General features: G+C 45.5%; 1 protein-coding gene and 1 pseudogene across 3 annotated transcripts in view; one reads left to right on the top strand and one right to left on the bottom strand.

Moving 5' to 3' along the window:
- TPPP (tubulin polymerization promoting protein) overlaps positions 1-21,690 on the top strand; it is a 120,768-nt gene that overhangs the window by 79,478 nt on the left and 19,600 nt on the right. The gene's annotated exons all lie outside the window — the stretch shown is intronic.
- LOC142046339 (uncharacterized) lies at positions 61-2,086 on the bottom strand (annotated as a pseudogene).

Raw genomic sequence — 21,690 nt, 5'->3', positions numbered from 1 at the left:
TTATTAATTGATTGTAAAAATAGGGCCAGAACTGACAAGATAACTCGGGTGAGGTGTGGGAGGAGGAAAGGAAAAGGCCACTTCAAAACTTGTTGAATGACAGCCTTCTGTTGCTTGGGCTGTCCACCGGAGTGGAGTGGCAGGGTGCACAGAGCCTCCCCCCGTGTTCTTGGGCATCTGGATGAGGAGGCTATGGAGCTTGGGGAATGGGGAGGGCAGATAAACAGGGGCTGGAGTGGCGCTTTGTGATCCTGCTGCCATTCCTGAAGCTCCACTTGATGCCGGAGCATGTCCGATTGATCCCTCAGTAGCCCTAGCGTTGCATCCTGCCTCCTCTGATCTTCCTGCCGCCTCCTGTCCTCATGTTCATTGACTGCTTTCCTGTATGGTGATACTGTGTCCTTCCACTCATTCAGATGAGCTCTTTTATTGCAGGTCAACTGCATGATCTCAGAGAACATTTCATCGTGCGTTTTTTGTTTTTGTTTTTTTGTTTTTTTTTGCTGCCTTATCTGAGAGAGCCTTTGGGATGGAGGAGGGAGGCTTGAAAAATTTGCAGCTGCAAGAGGAGAAAAAAGAGAGAGAAGTGTTTAAAAAGATACATTTTACAGAACAATGGGTATACTCTTTCACGGTGAACAGCACTATTCACACTACATAGCACATGTGATTTCGGTACAAGGTCACATTTTGCATCTTAATATTGAGTGCCTATGGCTTTGGTGTTAGAGATCACAGATGCAGGGCTGGGCAACAGAATTCGGCTTGCATGCGGCCTTGGTAAGCCATAGTCTTTTGGCTTCTGCAACCTTGATAAAAGCAGCGCTCTCCTTTCCCATACCAAGCAAAGCCCATTGAGTGCTGCGGTTTTCATGTTAACATGCAGCAGCAGAAACCAAACTACTGCCCCCCCCCCCCCCCCAAGTCCTGGGGTGATCACTTTACGCCCTCGCCACAACCATGTGTCTGGTATCAGGGAGATCTGCTAGCCAAACACGAACAGCTCAGTGCCAATGCGCTCCTACCACCACTGCTTGGCTAACTGCAAGGAGGATTCTTTTCAGCCACAGGCAAACACCCAGTAAGAACGACCATCCTCTGAATGTCCCTTAAATTAAATTCCCCATGATTTCAACCAGGTTAACCATGCAACAATATCACTCTCCTCTTGAGGATAACAACAGAGAGATAGATGTTACTGAATTGCCAGCAAACACGGGACCATACACTGCAAGCTCTTGTCATGCAATGATAGCCAGATTATCTTGCACTAGTGTGGAGTGGTAAAGTCGACCATGGAGGATGGAAAAAGGCTGCACTGCCCAGAAACCTTCTGCAAAGGCTTTTGAAGTACTCCAGGAGAGCTGCATGGAGATGTCTGAAGGATTTCTGTCCATCCAGCACACGTAACAGACTTTCCAGTAGCTGTACGGCAGCAAATGCATCCCAAGTACTCAGGGCAAATTAATCATTTAAAAAAAGCTTACTTTTAAACCATGTTTTATATTTACAAAGGTACACTCACCAGAGGTCCCTTCTCCAGCTTCATGGTCCAGGATACCACCTTGGGAGGACTGGGAGCCTATTTCAGTCAGGCTGCAAAAAAGATCCCGTCTGTTTGGGAGAACGGTGTGCTGTGTGCTCTCCTCAAGCTCGTCGTCCTCCTCCTCCTCCTCCTCCTCATCTTCCCAGTCTGCAAAATCCTCAGGCATGGCTGAGAGTACCCCCTCCTCGGAATCCATGGTCGGGGTGAGGTAATAGTGGCAGCCCCCCCTCGAATTGCATGCAGCTCAGCATAGAAGCGACATGTCTGCGGCTCTGCCCCGGAGCATCTGTTTGCTTCTTTGGTTTTCTGGTAGGCTTGTCTGAACTCCTTAACTTTCACGCGGCATTGTATTGAGTCCCTATTGTGGCCTCTCTCCATCATGCCCTTGGAGATTTTTTCCAAATGTTTTGGCATTTCGTCCTTTGGAACGCAGTTCTGCTAGCGTGGAATCATCTCCCCATACAGTGATCAGATCCAGTACCTCCCATACGGTTCGTGCTGGAGCTCTTTTTCGATTCTCAGACTGCATGGTTACCTGTGCTGATGAGCTCAGCATGGTAACAACCTGTGATGATCAGCTCTCCATGCTGAGCAAACATGAAATTAAATTCAAAAGTTTGTGGGGCTTTTCCTGTCTGTCTGGCCAGTGCATCTGAGTTCAGATTGCTTTCCAGGGGGTCACAATGGTGCACTGTGGGATAGCGCCAGGAGGCCAATACCATCAAATTACGTCCACACTAACCCTAATTCGAACCGGCAGTGTCGATTTCAGCGCTACTCCCCTCATCAGGGAGTACAGAAATCGATTTTAAGAGCCCTTTGTGTTGAAGTAAATGGCTTCCTTGTGTGAATGGTTGCAGGGTTAATTTGATTTAATGCAGCTAAATTCGACCTAAACTTGTAGTGTAGACCAGGCTTAAGTGTCACCTTTGCAATCCAAAGTGAAGAGGGCCTTCTTCAGTATTTTTGCACTACACTTTGTTGTGCCTGTTTGCAGTGCACTGGTCATGTTGGTGAGGTGGCCTTCCACTTTAGGGGCCAGCTAGGGTGACCAGATGTCCTGATTTTATAGGGACAGTCCCTATTTTGGGGTCTTTTTCTTGTATAGGCTCCTATTACCCCCCCACCCCACTCCCTGTCCTGATTTTTAACATTTGCTGTCTGGTCACTCTAGGACCAGACAGCCCTGTTCTGATCTGACACTGCTGGGAAGAGGTCAGGTGATCCCTCTAAAGGGCTGAGAGGGCTCCAGTGGAGGAGAGCTGCAGGAGAGAGGTTGGCTCCTGTGACTGGCCCTGGAGCAGAGAGAAGGGAACAGTGTGAAAGGCCTCTGGGCCGCTGTAGCATCTGTTCATTGGGGATGGCTTTGTTTTGTGTGACTTTGGGATTTTTGTTTGATTTTAATAAATTACACTGAGAGAAGGGCCTACGGTTGCCCACCCTCCAGAAATTAAAGAGTAATCTTTAATTAAAGATAGTGTCATGTGATGAAGCCTCCAGGAATTTGTCCAACCGAAGTTGGCAACCCTAGAAGGACCTGATAGAGAGCTGGGCATGGCATTAGTCCTTCCTGAGCTGGGGGAGGCTGGCCAGCAGCCCGACATCACCATTTGTAATGTTCCTTAGCTATATCATGGTCTTTGACTCTTTAAGAGTACCTATGGATCTTGCTTCAGGAGCCATCTGGGAAGTAAATTGCCGAGTCCACCTGTCAGCAGCTGTGCTTGTGAGCTCTCTTTTGACCATGCACCCATCCTGATGCTCCAAGTACAGCTCTTTGTAGGAAGCTCTCGAAATGTCCCCAGAGCGACAGGGCCTCTGGGCATGGACCAGGATCAAGGTTAACCTCCTTCCCTCAGCTAGTACAGCAAGCATAATTTCACAGCCCTCTTTCCTTATCCTGCATGAAGGATACTCTTGGCTTTAACACTCTGACCTCTTCATTCTCTGCTGTCAGCTACCCACAGGGCTGCCCGGGGGGGAGGAGGGGGCAAGTGGGGCAGTTTGCCCTGGGCCCTCCCACAAGAGTTTTTCGGGTCTCCTGGAGCGGGGTCCTTCACTCACTCCGGGGCCCCCGAAAAACTCTCGTGGGGCCTAGGCCCCCAGAGCTTCTTCCGCTCCAGGTTTTCGGCAGTAATTTGGCAGCAGGGGGTCCTTCCGTTTTGGGACCTGCCGCTGAAGTGCCGCGAAGCCCCGGGGCGGGGCGTCCTTCCATCCTGGGACCCACCGCTGAAGTGCCGGGTCTTTGGCGGCAATTTGGTGGCAGCGGCCCCCCACCACCCAAGACTTCAGGCCCCCTGAATCCTCTGGGCGGCCCTGGCTACCCAAACTATCTCCTCTTTACCCCATCCTGCTGTCTGCTTTCCCCTCCTGTATCACAAACAGAATGAGCTTATGCTCATATTTATAAAACTTTCCTTTGCTGTCTTTTTTCCCAAACCACACACAAACAAAAATAGTCAAAGATGGACATAATCCCACTTAATATTTTGGGAGCATTTTGCTCAAAAGTTTTGCATGCTTGCATGTGATTTTATATGAAAAATATTCATCCTTCTGACATCCTGTGAAATGTTGTGGGTGTAAAATCAGCTGGAACAGAGACACATATAAAACTTCAAAATAATCCTTAGTTTTGTACCACTAAAAGTATTTTATTCAGGATACAGGTCACTAAATTTTAAAAGGAAATTCAGTATTGGATTAGACCAAGGCACTGTAGTTTTGGCTGCAGAATGTCATTACAGGTCTCTTGAATGGGGGGAAGGGAGGGCGGTTAAAGACTTATGGACATTACACCAGTAGTCTTGTGAGTCCAGAGTAGGCTGATTAGCTAATGTCTGTTGTTTCCCATTCATTTGTGCGTGCTCTAACCTAATGCTTTTTTCCAACCATATGAAAGCTTGAGGCACTCTTTGGGAAAATGAAGCTCTTCCTTCCCATTACTTCACCGAGCTGTATACCTCTTCAGCGGGCTCCAGCAAGTCCTGGGATGAATGCATCCTGCCCTTTGAGAAACACTGGAAGAACCCCAGGATTGTAGCAGTCGAAGCCATAGGTGCTGGCTTCCTCATTTCCCCTGGGGTGCTTGATCCCCACACCCACTCCACCCCTTCCCCAAGGCCCCACCCCGCTTCTTCATGCCCCCTCTCCGCTCCTGCCCTGCCTCTTCCAGCCCTGTTCTGCCCCCTTCCTCCAGTGTGCCCCACCCTTGCTCTGGCCCTTCCCCCCAGCACCTTCTGCATGCCGCTGAACCGCTGATCTTAGTGGGTGGGAGGTGTTGTGGGGGAGGGAGAGCAACTGATCCGTGGGGCTGCCAGTGGGTGCTGAGCACCCACTGTTTTTTCCATCGGTGCTCCAGCCCTGGAGCTGAAACCTTGCTGAAGCTGCTGGTTGTAATAGCTGTCCTTCATTCAGCATAAATGTAAAAAGTTGTTAACCATGTTTACGGTAGATATCTGAGGCAATAGGAGCCGCCACACAATAGGAGCCATGAAAGGCCAATTAAGAATCTGAGCTATATGGAGGGAGAGGTTTCACTAGGGAGCACTGAATGCAAACACAGGGCGCTGGATATTGTTTGAGAGAGCTGTGTGTGAATGAGAGAAAAAAGTAGAAATACCACATAAGCACACACAAAAGGTCACATGCAAGCGAGCCCTAGAAACAGACAGCATTTGTAGCATGAGTCTGAGAAAAAGCTGAGCGAGAGTGCTTTTGGGTAGAGTGCTGGCTAGAAAGAGGTTTTGACCTGTGAGCAAAGGCACCATCTCCTGTTGTTTTGATTTCTACTGTGTTGAGAAAAACAGGACTTATGTACATTCTTTTAAATACACAGGATTGAATCAAAGAAATACCTGACTCCATTTCTCCTCCAATGCAAACAACACACAACACCCCAAATATTAGGTAACCGGGGTAAAACAAACATCACTGATAGGGACATGGGCAGTTGTAGCATGTAGGTAATCAGCGCAGAAGCGCTGCATTAAGGTAAGCAATGGTACTGATCATTACAAGCTTGAGTGCCAACACTGATATTAGTGAATGGGGACAACTGAGCTAGGTCTTTTCCATTTCTAATTTCCATGTATCCATAAAATATAGAGGTTGATAAAAAACAGAAGTTATGAAAAACAGCTGATGATCAGACTTTTTTGTTCTGAAAATTTCATTTCCCGTTTTGTTTACATTTAAGCTATTTTCTATAATCTGTTTATTTGATAGTTGACTGTTGCTTGGGGCAAAACACATTCCTTGTTACTGGAGCACTCGGTTTGGTTATTCAAAGTTATCCTTACTCAGCCTGTGATGGTATTCCAGCTTCCTTTCAGCAGTGTTTGTGTTGAGCATACTTTCACTAGTATGTCGACTGGGCTCCTTTTTAAACAAATATTTTCGCACTGTTGTGGAGAGTGAATCAAAATGCACTTATTAACCTGTCTTTATTTTTCCATCATAGGGCTGTGATTTATCCACTCCCATTGAACTGCTCATTAATGCTAGAAGGATTCCTTATTTGTGGCTGCCTACCTTCTTTCCCTATGCATTCAGTGTTGGAATGCATGGACTGTTTGATTGGCAGACAAAGTATAGATGTTGGGTCTTTAATCTGTCATCTGCCCTGAGATTTCAGCTATTCTGTTAGGAGTAATGTCTTTTGCCATGATCTGCTTTGTAGCTTTCCAATCACAGAAAGAGCAGTCCAAGTGCATGGTAACTGTATTAGTCTCCTAACTAGTTAGCATGACACTTTGAAATGTAAAGTGCTGTATGTCAGAGTTTCAGGGTAGCTGCACCTCTGGTTCCCCTCCATAGTCCCTCAAGGGCACCCACTTAAGATGTCCAGTTTCTAACCACCATCTCTCTTGGGTAGACACCTGCATCTCTCTCTCTTCTGATGGGGTTTAAGGCTGCACAGCTCCCTGCCTTATATTGTGATATCCCCAGCAAGCCAGTCTGTCTAAAGGCCAGCGCCTGTGCTTTGCTTTCTCTCTCAAGGGCTATGAACAGTGTACTGCCAGCAGTTATGAGTTACCATACAGATCTTACTAAGCAAGCACATGTATTCTTAAGGTAAAAACATTTACAGACAAAAAATCACAAAAACAATACAGATTTAAACCAACACTATCCATACCCACACCCACCCACTAGTCTTTTGGGCCCTAGTAGGCCCAAATCTTTCCAATCTTTCCCCCCGTGTGAGGCCTCCCTTGGAGAGAAGATCCTGTCCATTTGCTGGTTCAGAAAGAAGACCCTCTCTGAGCTCAAGCTCATCATTTTATACCAAAAGCCCTTTCTTTGTGTCCTAGTCTCTGGAAAACCTAGTATGAATCTCTCCAGGGTTGTTTAGTCTCAGTGACTTGCCTTAATCACACCCCTGTGTTCTTAGTTCCTGGAGGAGCTGTGACAACCCTTTCCCTATGGAGCAGAGCACAATCAGACATAAACAATTCATACATTTAATACATGGGCTCCCAAAGATTCCAAGGCTGCAATATCTGTCATACTGTATAAGTGCTAAGTAATAGTGTTACAAAAGAAGAGTTTATCACTCATGCATGTAGGAACTAGTCAGAACTTGGCCATTGTGAGGCACACTGAATAGAAAAATGATTAGCTGTTGAAAGCAGTCTCCATCACTGTCTTTATCTGCATGGGGCACTATGACTTCACCCTTTTGGATGTTCATATTTTTGGTGTGTTAAAGATGTCTCTGGCAGCTGTCACCATGGTAAGTTGTTGGGTCTCTGCAGTTTACGAACACTGCCCTCTCTTCATGCAGTCAACATGTGTGCTTCAGACATGGTGGAGGCCAATAAGAGCACAGTACTTTTTGTTTCTTGCTAATAATGGAGGATGGCTGTGCTTGTCTCTGCAGTGGGACCCAACAAATGCCTGATTTCCCATCACCCTTCTCAAACCCTGAAGCACCCAGTCTCCTACTTAAGAATCCACCTAGTAGCTCCCATCTCATGGCACGGTCCTGCTTCCAGTCCTCTCTCATCTAACTCTCTCAGTCTCCCTGACAAGTGAAACTACGCTTCCAAACTCTCTTGTGACTATCAGACCCCTGGCATGCACACTGGTCTGAGTACCAGCCCTCCAAGTTGCACCAGCCAGTGATGGCAGCTCTCCTTGCTCCCACCTTCCAAATTTCCCCTTCCTGATGTGCCCAAAAGAACATGCCAATTCCAGGACTCATGCACCAGACACTAGGCAACGTTTTGAGGATTAAAGTGACGTACCCCAGACAGCATTTGTAATGTTGAGTCTTACAACTTCCTTATTGTATGTATGCTTCTTGTTATTCACAAGTGTTTGTTTTCTTTGTGCAGTTCTCGCATGCCTCTCACTTTGGTGGAAATTTAGGGGAGAGGGCCAGAGTGGTGGCAGCCAAAATGTCTCCTTCACTTTTCTGAAGATTGGTGCCACATTTTGTGTTTTCTTCCCCCACCTCTCTGCCCAGCCTTTTGGTACTTCCCCAGGTCAATATCTCTCTCCAAATATAGGTTAGGGTCAAGTACAACACTAGTGCAGTAGGTTAATTAGCAAATCCCTTTAGTAGCAGAGCTGCATATATATTCCCTAGTGTGCCTTATGTTTAGATATTCGAGTTTTCCAAATATTCCTTTTCATGCTCTTTATCCATAGCTATTACATGGTCCCTGCTTCTTAACTTCCTAGGTTTCTTTTCTTTAAAAAAAATTGTTTCAGCCCGTTTGGAGTCATTGATTTCATTTCGCAACCCCTACCCCAATCATTTATTAACTGACCTATGTTCTACCTAGGTTTCCTTTTCACCCAATAAGCCCTCCTGATTCTCATTAATCCTTTTTTCTGAATTCAGTCAGCATTTTTCATTCCCTTTGTTTTTCCCTGCATGCCTTCACAGGCTGTTTAGTTGCCTTCTTCCCCCTCACCCATCTCTGGTGAACATGTATTTTTAGCCTTTCATTTTAATGAAAATGAGTGTTTAATGTGAACAAAGCACAGGAGACGGAAACACCAGAAACGTGAAGCAGAGAAGGGGCTATAGGAAAATCCTCCAAAGAAACATCTGCCTCCTGTTTTCCCAGTTAGCATGAGAAGAGCACAAAGATCCCTACTGCTATTGGTGGGTCCCCAAAATCCATTTGGGTGACCTGCTTCAAATTTTTCCACACTTTTTCACATCTGCTCTGAGCCTGCGTGTGACAATTGACAAGCCAAAAGAAGTTTTTAACATTACTAAAAGGGGTTAAAACATATGGATTGGATTGGATTGGATTGGAATGGGTCTTTCAGCCTTACCATTAGAATGACTCCACTGTGGGAAACTTATCATGTCAGAGGGTGCAATACTTTTCCTGGCTTCAGATGACAGGGACAGAACAATGTCATGATGTTTGGTGCCTTGCTATATGGCATGTGTTCTCCTGCCTGTGCTGCTCAGTCACTGACCCAAAGAGATTTCTGCATTGCCGATTCTATCATTGTGATGTCCCTAAAGAGCCCTTTGCGTCTAGGTCAGGAATTCAATAGGTAAAGGAAAAGCTCCTTATTATATGCGCCAACTTCCGTGTTAAAAATATAAATGAGGATCTCCAATCCCTTTATCATTCTACAGTTCATCCTGATGCCTCTCTTCTCTAGTGCAATGAGAAAACTGGTGGAACTGCACAGTGATAAGGAATGCAGCCTTTTTATTTCCCTTCCAGGTCACCGGACCTTATCTCTGTCTTGGCAGAGATGTTGGAACCAGAGAGATCATATGTATAAAGAAGCAATAATGGATTTCTGTACTTTAGGTCAGTTCTTCTGTTTGGTTGCTGTAGGGCAGGCAGTTGCCTATGAGGTTGTCTTTTCATCTTGAGTGACTTATTTTAGCAGAAAATTACCGGTTCTGGCTTTATGAACCCAAGTCTGCTCCTGGCATCAATTGCTGCAGGTGCATTCAGGATGACACCCATTTGTCCCCCTACTACTGACACATCCAGACTCCATAAGCTCCAGTGTCCAGGTGCCCAGCTTCAGAAATCCAGGTCTCCACCATGGATAGACTGTGAGCAGAGGCTTTTGGCTGGAGGCGAGCCATTGGTTTTGGTTTTTGTTATCCTTTTGATTTACTTTATATTGTCTTCATTGACTTGTTCCTGCCTGCTGATCTATCTGACAGCCTAGTCCGATCTTCCGAGGTGCAATAAAGGGTATTGCCTAATAAGGTCTGAAACGGTTATATCACTGGAATAGCTGCTTCTTCACTTCTGTCTGTTTTTGTTTGTAAGTTCTTGCTTAGGGTGGATTCTGCTCTGATAGGTTTGAACACAGGACGTGTACAATGTTACTCTCTTCTCATTTGGAAATGTTCATCTTTTATGACTGTGGCCTTTTGTACTTTTTTGTGATTTATTTTTTGGTGGAAATACAAAATGCAGCTTCACGGAACATGTAAATATAGCCCTTCAAGAGAAAACTGCATGTGCAGAGTACCATCAACTTATCTACACCAAAGATTTAACTAGCTCTCAGGAAGAGTATCATTGATTGTAGCAGTCATAGTTGTTGAGTCCACAGGCTGTAAAAGTACTGAGCTACTAACCTCAAAAGAGCTGAAAGTGGAATGTGTAAGCCGCACAATGAAAAGAGAAACAAAACAAGGCAGGTAGATGTATAATCTACATCCTTCTACGCAGACAACTTAGCCTTGGACTCCATGCCAGTGCCACTAAAACAAATACCCCTGACAAAAAAAATAAACTTGACAAACAAATGCTTGCATTATCCACAGATCTATACAACTCTTTTCTTTCAAATCCCATTTTTGGTGCCAGTTAGTCCAGAGCACCTGCCACAAAGTACTGGTGCTAATGTATTTTGTGTGTTATAGATGACATCAAAGAGACTCACTGCTCTTGGCAGTAGCAGGCTAGAAAATACCTGAAAGAGGTACGATACTGATGAATGAACAGAAGTTAGTGCCTTTAGCACACTCTGAAATACTACCAAAGGGGATTGGTAGTGCTGCTGTAGATAGGGTTGAAAAAAGTTGCACTTTTAACTCCTGGATTTCATACAGGGATAAAAAGTCAAACTCAGGCTGACAAATGTTTGAGCCCTGCTCAAAAATGAAAATTTTCTGGAAAGTTTGAGCAAAATCCCCCCAACTCTTTAGTTTCTTGAGGATGGGAAAGGAAAGTTACTATTCGCTTTAAAAATCAAACAAACCCTCAACCAACCAAAAAACAACAACCCAACCCCCCCAAACTCAAAGCCCACATACGTATCCTCGCCACATTTTGTAGACAAGGCTAAAGCAAAGAGAGCTGAAGTTTGGGATCAAGCTTGAATACTGTCCTCACTGAGGACTTGTGCCTGTGTTTAGTTGTAGGAGAAAAAAAACAATAGCTATTATTGCCTACAAATTACATCTGAGCGTACACACTGAAAAACAAATACATAAAATTCCTTATGTCCAGAATTTCATCAGTTGCTGTTAAACTTGCCAGATGCCTTGAATAACTAAATAAAATTACTTCAGTATTTGTTACATTCCTTGGGCTCTCATTAGAGTAACTCTAGGGAATACTCCAAATACTAATGTACCTAGGGATGTGCACAACGGGGGTTGCGGGGGGAGGGGCACAGAACTTCTCCAGACCCGGAGTCACAGAGCTCCTCTGGCCTTGGGATCAGACAAGCTCTCTCCCCCCCTGCCACAGCCCCAGGGTCAAAGGAGTTCTGTGCCCACACCACAATCCTGGGACTGGAGGAGCTGTCCGTCTCCTCTTTTCTGCTACAGTGAACCCCTGGCTATAATGGCCAAATGGCTTGGATCCCCAGGGGTTCGTTATAGCGAGGGTGTACTGGATTTCTACATAACATCATGTGTCTAAATGGCCCTCCAAAAGCGGTCAAATTTAAATTCCTGCAGATGCCCACTGAATGTACCTGTATTTATTTATTTATTCAAGGCAACACTGACCAGTTTTACCAGTGACTGCAGAACAGACTTGCACACAGAACCACAGTGGTGGATTAAATAGGCCTGCATCTAATCCAAACAAAACTCTCTTCCCACTTGCAAAAGTGTTTATGGCCTCCCAGCTCTACTCATGCTACCTCCTGGTCCCCAATCCCCATATCAGACTTTGGGTGCTTCCCTCATCAACCCACAAAGCATGGTTCTGAGTACCTTCACATAAGGGCCAGATTCATCATGGATCCTGTCTTTGCATGTACAGTGGATCTCTGTTTAAGTGTGCACTCAGACCACAAAATGTACAAGCTTTGCTGGTTTTGAGAGAGGAACTTGTGAACTGTGCAATATAGAAACCTACAGGGTAATGGAAAGTTTCTCTGATTGATTGCTCCCAGGTTTTCTTTTCCCTCTTAAAACTAAGAAATTAAATGCAAAACCTACCATTTATGAAACATTAAATGTGCTAGATGAGGCACTAAAAGTCAGGAAATTTTAAAGCTAAGGTTGCACCAGAAAATGTTCATGCCAAGGTGAAATGTATCTATCTGCGTAATTTCTCTCATCTATTAAGTTGAACCCTTAAACAGTTGAAATTAGATTCTTTATTCTCAATTCTTTAGGAATTGAGCAAAGAGTAGAAATAGGATGTGAATATTTACAAACATTTGTGTGTAAATTTCAACATAGTTCACATTCTGTGATGTGAGACTGCTCAGGCATTACACTAGTGCAGATTCTTTCAAAAATGGAAAGTTAAGCTTGAATAATCACTGAAATAAAATTTGCAGTTGCAATCTGCCCTCTGCCAGTTCTTGATCTTTTTACATTTGAGTATGGTTGGAGACACTGCACTGATGTCAGGAATCTGAATTAAGATTTTCACTGGTATAAATTTAGATCCTAGAAAACCAGGTGAAGGATCAAGGCCTAAATTCAGAATCTGTCCTCCTGAGCATGCTATGTAGTTCACCCACTAGAGGAAGAAAAAATTAATAAATAATTTTGAACAACAAATTTTAAGAATGTATAATCTGTTCACAAGTGAGGATAAAACCCATATTTATCAAATGTATTGTGAATTATGTGCTCAGCTATACTTACTGTGCAGCAGGGTCATATATTTGAGTGATTCAGCTTGTGTAAGAAGTCGAGCTTAAAATAGAATGGTATGTAAGAATGTATCCTTCCTAAAGATAAAGGTTTCCTCATGTCACAAACAAGCAGAGCAGAGCGGTTTATAAGTTGATAATATTCATGTTCCCTGTCATGACTCTCGTTTTCTTAATTGAACACATCACCTCTACTGTTTCAATATTTTCATAAAAGCCTTGGTGTTTTTTCACACCCCATTGTAAAGATTTTCCTGTTGGTTTCATTTTCTAGTCAATTAGTTTTAATTTGCATTTCCTCTATCTGATTTTGTCATTGTATTTATTGTAATAGGTTGTTTAGACTTTCCTTCCAGTGCATTCCAGTTTATCCTTTCTTTTCAGTGAGTATTTTATCTTCTTCCCCAGATTTCCATTAACCCCTTTGAAGTAAAAAACCAAAGGGAAGAGACTGAATAGTTCAGATGTCTTCTTTGGGATACTTAACTGGAGTCAGCTCATTTGGAGTGGGAAGAGGTAGTCCTATGAACTTTTAACACATGGAAGTCAATACATTTGTTTTGTTATTCCCATGGAAACAAGATAGTTATTTTGTAGTGAGCTCCTAAAAACAAGTTACAAACATACACAGTGAGTCTGATTCTTTATAACAATTGCTTAATGGAAACTTTCTATTTTTGTACATTAACTGCTTGGCCTTTGTGCACGGTATAGATGGAAATGGTTTCAACTGTACTGTGTGAATGGGCTCTTTGAAAAAGCAGGAACCACTCAGAGGCCCTGATTGTCTTGTGCATTGTGCAGTACTTACAGCCTCAGAAAACAAACCTTGAAACTTTAGAGCTAAGTTTCAGTAGAAAGACAGCTGGTTTTGCTGGGTCATCCTTTGAAATGTAAATAGAGAGAATCTGCAGGATTAGGGTGACTCACCAGTGATATGCATCAAGTCCTATCCAAGGTTGTTGGGAGATTTGTTGATCACTTGAGTCTGACTGGTTCTGCTTGATTGGTTCTCTTTATATTTCACTGTGTGGAGGGGTGTGTGTGTGTGTGTGTGTCAGGGTTGGATCAGGCAAACCTGGGCTCCTACAATTTCATTTGATTGGGACCTTCATCTGTAAGGTTCAGAATCAAGTGTGCAACTTTCTTCTGCACCCATCTTTCACAAACTGGTATGCCATGGCAGCTGGAAGAGGCTTAGTTCCATCGGATGCACCAAAATAAAAAGTGATTTATTGTGTGTTGTGTGTGGAAATGAGAGGAACAGTAGATGGAAGTTTCCTATTAAATAGGTGGTGGGAAGAGGACACTTGGGATGTGTCCAGCCGAAGTTAAGATAAAGGAAGTGATATTCTGATTCCCCAAGGAGCTCAAGTTATTGCCACATTCATCCCTGGTATAGTCCCATTTATGATAATGATGTTACACCTAGGTTGAATTTAGATTTATACCATCAGAGATCTCACAATAAACATGAAATGGCTTGTGCTTAACACCTCCAGCACTGGTCCATGAGCAGTAAACCTAGCACTGACATTTAATCTTGCCCATAGGGTGGAGCCCCTAACCCATAATCCAGAAGTTGTCCTTGCAGCAGTGGAGGTGGCTGCATTACTTGATGCTTTTGGATGATAAACAATGCTGCAGTTTAAGGGCTCAGATACAACTCCTACTAAAGTCAATGGGGGTAGAATTAAGCCCTAAATCAATGAAGAAAATAACATGTTAAATTTGTTCTTAATCTTATATTTTCTGAGCTAAAAACGAGTGAATTTCATTTTAGATCCCACATGTAGTTTACTTACAGGCATTGCACGTAACATCTTAGATTACTACGCTTGAAAAAATGAGAGAAAATATTTGACTTCTTTGGAGTCTGTTTTCCCCTGCTTTGTGCATTTGACAACAACCTGTATTGTCTTATACTGTCTTAGATTGTTGCTCTTTGGGTCAAGGACTATCCTTTCGTTCTATGTCTGTAGAGCACCTAGCACAGGGAGGTCCTGGTCTATGACTGGGGCTCTTAGGTGCTACCGCCTTGCAAATAGTAATAATAGTGAGCTTCACTCTTTCCTCTGCATAGTCACTTGGTCAAAGTCACAGAAGCTCAGATTTTCATAGTCTAAGGTGCCCATATCTCACTGGGCATCTAATTTCATTATTTCCCTTTGAAAATACCATCCAGAGTTTTTTATGCTAGTGAAGCTATTAGATATAACTGAATAATATTGGGAGTGGTTGTGGCGTGGTGAAGGGTTTCCCGCAAGCCACGTGTCGGCAACCTTTCAGAAGTGGTGTGCCAAGTCTTAATTTATTCATTCTAATTTAAGGTTTCACGTGCCAGTAATACATTTTAACCTTTTTAGAAGGTCTCTTTCTATAAGTCTATAATATATAATTAAACTATTGTTGTCTGTAAAGTAAATAAGGTTTTTAAAATATTTAAGAAGCTTCACTTAAAATTAAATTAAAATGCAGAGCCCCCCGGACCGGTGGCCAGGACTCGGGCAGTGTGAGTGCCACTGAAAATCAGCTCGTGTGCCGCCTTCGGCACCCGTGCTATAGGTTGCCTACCCCTGCGCTAGACGCTACAAGACTATATACCATATAGCATAGCTCATATTGTAATCATGAGTTAATTTCATCACTGTGTATATGGAATAGATCTCTGTACATTAAACTGGTTTTCATTTTTTCAGATACCTGTTTGTGGTGGCTCAAGCATGCACTTTTGTGGTGGGGAATTAGAATATACGTTGTGGTTATGTCTTAGGTGTTTCTTGTCTTATAATGTGAGAGTGAACACTGCAGACTTTTTGAGATAGGGTTGTCCATTTTGTTGGTTGGAAGGAGTCAGATCTGCCTCTCCCTTTCCCCACTATTCCCCATTTAACCAAACAAAAAAGGTAAATCAGTGTCACTCCCTTATCAACTGAGTGCAGCTGTGAAAAAAACTGCAATTGATAAAAGTTCTTTTCATGCCAGAATAAAATTTGTTTGGCAGAGAGTCAACATTATTAATGTCCATGGATTATACTGACTATATGCAGTCCTTTAAACTAGGATTGTGATTCGGTCAGACCTCATGAGCTAAGCAGTATTGGATGGGAGACCTCCAGGTATTACTCGCATCTAAAAAGTAGTGTTGGAAATTCTCTCAGCAGCCCATTTTGCTGTGAGTCAGTGCTGAACCAGTGCCTTGATGTGGCATTATGATGGGCCACTGCATTGCTGTAGGTGCTGCGTTTTTGGATGAGACACAAGACAAAGTGCTGACCTATTGTGCTCATTAAAGATCCCTTGGCATTTCTGATAAGAGTAGGGCTGTTAATCCCATTAACGAGCTTCCTGGCCAAATTCCAGGTGGATAATTACAGTACATTCTGCCTGCCTATTCCCCTGCAGTCTTATTTAGAGATCATATTCTTCTTCACTTCCTGTCTTTTAAAAAAAAAACCATGCTATCTAGTGTTACTGTGTTCTGTTAGCACATGAGTGGTCACAAACAGCTACTGTGTTCTGTCGCGAAGATGGAGGCACTTCAGTACTGGCTGAAGTCATTCTGTGTGTGTGTGTACATACATACATACAGCAGAACTTGGCCGATATTAAGTGCTTTGGGGTTCTCTTGAGATGAAAGGCTCCCTGTATAAAGCATATGTAAAATATTATTGCATAAACATATTCTCTTTTTGTGAACAATTTATTCCTCTTTGCTGTAAAAATCCTAAGAGTTTTATATGTAGTCACTAGATAACACCATCTTTACAGTATTTATTCTTTTGGCCTCTCTTTGCTCTTTTCTCTTCTTTCCCTCCCCACCTCTGTTTTGGAACCACAAGCACAAATCCTGTCATAGATGCTCATCTTCAATGACTACCAGAGAAAGCGACCCTTAACTATGACAGGATAAGTGAATCATGATTGACAGGTTCTGACATGCTTCTGCCAACTACCAACCTCTGTTCCTTCAACGCAAAAACATGTTAATGAGCATACAGACATGTCAAGTGAAAAGCCAGCTGTGTGTACAGAGAGAGTCTGGCCCAGGTCCACAGAAGGGCATTAGGTGCCGAAGTCCAATATTTAGGTGCCATCAAGATCAATCTCCTGCTCAGCTGCCACTTTACCATGGAGGCGCCTAAAATCCATCAGTGCCTAAATACCATTAAAGTCCCCTAGGCACCTAAGTTTCTGCGTGTTGGCATGTGCACAAAACGAAGTCTAGGTGCCTGGATGCCTATATCATGCCTCAGCTCCAGCATGATCCTCACGCCACGTTAACATAGGCATTGCCCCAATTTTTCCACCTCTCAGATGCTGCCCCCAACCACTGGACTATAGAGTCATTCTCTCTCTTTGTCTGGCCCGGTGACTATTTAATTATCTATGCACAGATGAACAGCTTCAACAGCTGCATTTGAGAGAGCCCCACATGGGAACATTCCCTAGCATGGTGGGTAAGTCACTCATCTGAGAGGTGGCCATTCCGTGTTCATATCCCCTCTCATCAGGCAGAGGGGGGAATCGGATCATATCCCAGGTGAGTTCCCTAATCACTGGGCTAAAGGTTATAAGGGGGAAGTCATTGTCCTCCCTCGGCTGATCTGTGTAGATTTTAGGTGTCTACTGCTGCCTTCTTACAAGAAACTGCTTTAGTGCCTGACCTCAGGAGAGGGATGCCAGCTGTGGATTGTGAGTGGATATAGGTGCCTAACTACCGGGGTGTGTTGGGGGGAGGGGGTTAGAACACTTCCGCTCCTCAGCATCTGCTATTGGCTAGCTCAGGTGGCTCCCCACCTAGCGTGCTGGTTTTTATGGATCTCATTCTCATTCTCCCCATGCCCTGCATAGGGAGCCTGGGAGCCTAACTTGGGGTTTGTGGATTCCACTAGGTGGCTATGCACCTAAGAGTTTGGTGATGTAAACTTTGTAGGCTTTGGGCCTCAGTTCATAGAAAGCTTTTCTTCATGCCTGAGGATTTCAGATTTATTTTGTATCAAATAGCACTAGAGTGCACAAAAGTGAAATGAGAATTGTTGGACTTTGCTGTTTTAGGTCACTTCCAGTGCCCTGAATCTTAAATTCTTGCCATTTGTTTTGTGTATGTATGTGTGTGTGGCGGGGGAATACATTAACAAACTGCCTTCCTTAATTCAGATCAAAATCTAGCTTCAATTTCTTTATCATCCCTTCTGATGAGAGACAATTGGATTGCATGTTTACAAATCTGCTTAAGAATTGTCCTCATTCTACTCTGCCTGCTTGTCAGGCATGTTCTGTAACAGAATAGTTGCACAGAAAATGACATTAGCAGTTGAATCTGATATGTTTGCCAACATCTTTTTGAGGTCCTGCAAGGACTTAACATTATTGTTTATGATAATGACATCTAGTCATTAAAGTCAAATTAGATTTCTGAGTGCAGTTTGTCTAGCTTGATTTTTCTGTTGCCAGCACACACTTTCCCTGTCCTCACGATCCATCACCTACACCTGTATGAACAGTTGGCATCACTGAAAGGAGTTGTCTGGTTTTTTTGCTAATTTTGTCAAAACACTTCTTTAAATTGGCACAAAAAGAAATACTTAGGCTGCAAACTGGACTGATGATGCACAGCAACACAGATCTCTGCATTAAACAGTTTTTGACTTTGAGAGTTCCTAACTTTGTAAGTACTGGAATGGATCCCTCTATTAGAGGTGCTGCTTTTTGGGATTGCATTAACAATACTATCATCTTTTCTGGAAAGGTTTTATACTTAGGCCTGGTATACACTTAAACTTAGATCAACTTAGCTGCATTGCTCAGGGCTGTAAAAAAAAATTTTGCACCCTGAGCTCTGTTGTTAGGTCAGCCTGATCCTCAGTGTAGATGTGGTTAAACTGATGGAAGAGTTCTTCTGATGACTTAGTTACTGCCTCTTGGAGAGGTGGATTACCTACATCGACGGAACAACCTCTTCTTCTTTGATTGCTCATGTCTATTCCACAATAGGTGTGCATGCTCGCCTCATGCACTGGTGCCGGAAGTTCTTCCCCTAGCAGTACCTGTAGGGGGAAGCGCCTCCCACGACCCCTGGCACGGTATAAGGGGAGCTGCGTGTTCTCCCCACCCTCAGTTCCTTCTTGCCGCCAGTGTAGGTGCATCGCAGTTGCTCTGCTCCAGCTTTGCTGTAGCTTGTCCCCAAAACTGTTCGTTTGTTCAGCATTAGTACCTGTAGTTAGTTAGCTGTTTAGTTAGTCAGCGAGCCTGGGCTGGGGCATGCCCCACGCCCCGGGGTTTAAGTTTTGGGACTCTTGCAGGTGTTCTGTGCCAAGGAGCGACCCACACACAGACTGTTTGCGCTGCTTGGGAGAAACCCATATCAGTGAAAGGTGCAAGATTTGCAAGTCGTTTAAGCCTCAGACCAAAAGAGAAAGGGACATTAGGCTCTGGGCCATCCTGATGGAGTCGGTGCTGATCCCGACCCCAGCATGCTGCTCCAAACTGGTACCCGGCACTGCGGTGTTGGTACACTGTGACCCTCCGGTGCCATCAACCAGCTGGAACCACTCCCCATCCATAGGACATGCCAAGAAGGCCAGGAAGACTCCCTCTTTGCAACGGCACTGAGGGAAGTCTGGGACAGAGGCTAGGCCTATCTCAGGCAGTCCTTGATCCCCACCGGGCCCTAGGCCTCCGACTCAAGCTGAGCGGAGTAGCCTGCTCCAGAGGCAAGCCGACGCAGGGATCCCTGCAACAGCCTCCAGCCTTGTACCGGTCTCTGTCAAGGGAACGTTCCTGACGCCGATCACTGCCCACCGACTGCTCAGGGCAGGGTCAAGTTGGATTGCCCTTGACACTGGCCAGACTGTCTCGCTGGGTTCTGTCCATCTGGGACTCGCAGCACTGCTCATCCTCAAGGAGCGAACATCGATGGGACTGTGGCGGGCATCGTCGTTGGTCATACTCTCGAAGAGGGTACCGCAGTCGGTCACAACATGATCATTGATGCAGTTCCTGCTCAGCCTCTTCCTCCAAGCCTCCGTCAAGACATCACAGCCCTGGGCATTGATCACTGGCATCTTGCCGTCGTGGGCCCGCCCGTCAAAGCCATTTGCTGTTGGTACCAGTCCTCCAGGTCAAGATCGCGGTCCCGTGGCAGTCATAGATCCTGACACCGCCGCTTCTCCCGGTCCAGGGACAGCAGCGGATCTTACACTAGCCTAGTCTCTATCTGTAGCCAACCCTCGATGGGCCAGGCCGGCCAACTTGGACATTCGCTTCCACTGGTGCCACAGCAGGTGTAGTGGCACCGAGCATTGTGGCTGGCCGAATGGTACCAATGGGCACTGTGGCCTCCAGCGTAGCCCCCAGTGGGGGCTCACTCAGTGGCTGGAGCTTTGGAAGCACCATCGGCCCCCCTCTTCAGACCCCCAAGGAAGGAGTCGCTGGGATGTACGTCCTCGGCACTGTGCCAAGAGTCCGACCAGATGGTGGACCCTCTGATGCCGGCTGACACCCAGAGCACCATGCCAGCCTCTTTGCCCTGCCCGGAGGAGGCGATTGCAGCCCCGCCCTCTCTTTCCCGCAGGAGGACTCTGGGGACCACCAAGAACTCTTTAAGAGGGTGGCAGCGAGCCTACACCTCCAGGCAGAGGAGATCAAGGAGCCCTCGGGCTCCCTGTTTAACGTGGTGTTCCTATCGGCACTGAGTAGGGTGCCCTTGCCTCTCCATGAAAGGATGGCTAAGATTTCAAATGCCCTGTGGCAAACACCGGCCTTGTTGGCCCCTATCTCTGAAAAGGCAGAATGCAAGTACTTTGTACCCGCTAAAGGGCATGAGTACTTGTATACCCACCCGGTGCCCAACTCCCTGGTGTTTGAGTTGGTCAACCATAGGGAACGGCAGGATCAGCCATCCCCAACCCCAAAAAACAAAGACTTTTGGAGACTGGACTCTTTTGGAAAGAAAATTTGGACAAGATAAAGTCGAACAAGGCCCAGGTCCTCCTGATTGCCCCGACGTGGCCCAGACAGCATTGGTGCGGGACCCTCATGGGCCGGGTGGTAGCTCCATCATGGCCGTTGCTGCTCCTACCAGACCTGCTCTCTCAGGACCAGGGCTGCCTCCTCCATCCCCAACCTAGTGGCTCTTCACCTCACGGCGTGGCTGCTCAGTGGTTAGGTGGAGAGGAACAGATGTGCTCGAACCAGGTTCAGTGCATCCTGCTCAAAAGTAGATGGCCCTCCACTCGACGTGCTTATTTGATGAAGTGGTCCCAGTTTTTCTAGGTGGATAGTGGACCAGGGAGTCTCCCCGGTGACCACCCTGATCCAGCTTATCCTTGATTACCCTCTCCGCCTGAGGACCCAGGGCCTGGCGCCCTTGTAGGTCAGAGTGCACCTGGCAGCCATATCGGCTTTCTACCCACTGGTGCAAGGACAGACGGTATTTTCCTATGCTATGACTGGCCAGTTCCTTAAGGGTTTGGACCATCTTTTTCTGTACTCTAGACTCCTAGTCCCACAGTGGGACCTAAACCTGGTGTTGGCTTGTCTCACAAGGCCCCAGTTTGAACCACTGGCCACGTGCTCCTGGTCTAACCTCTCGTGGAAGGTGTCCTTCCTGGTTGCAGTTACATCGGCCAGGTGAGTCTCGGAGCTCAGGGCCCTGACCTCTGAGCCAGTGTACACAGTCTTTCATAAGGACAAGGTCCAGCTCTGCCCACACCCTGCGTTCCTCCCGAAGGTGGTCTCCACCTACCACATGGGTCAGGACATTTTTCTACCGGTCCTCTCCCCAAGCCTCACACGTCCAGTGAGGAGCACCGTCTCCACACGCTCAGTGCGTGGCGGGCTCTGGCTTTCTACCTCAAGTGGACTAAGCCATTCAGAAAGTCCTTGCAACTGTTTGTCGCCTTGGCTGAGTGTGTGAGGGGCCAGCCAATTTCCAGTCAGAGGCTGTCCAATTGGATCACTTCATGCATCTGTTCCTGTTACGATCTGGCGGGTGCTCCCCTGCCACCCATCAGGAGGGCAATTCGATTCTGGCGCAGGCCTCGTTGGCTGTCTTCATGGCCCACGTC

Source organism: Chelonoidis abingdonii, chromosome 2, assembly GCF_003597395.2.
Source record: "Chelonoidis abingdonii isolate Lonesome George chromosome 2, CheloAbing_2.0, whole genome shotgun sequence".
NCBI lineage: Eukaryota > Metazoa > Chordata > Testudines > Testudinidae > Chelonoidis > Chelonoidis abingdonii.
This window is presented reverse-complemented; position numbering and strand designations above follow the sequence as displayed.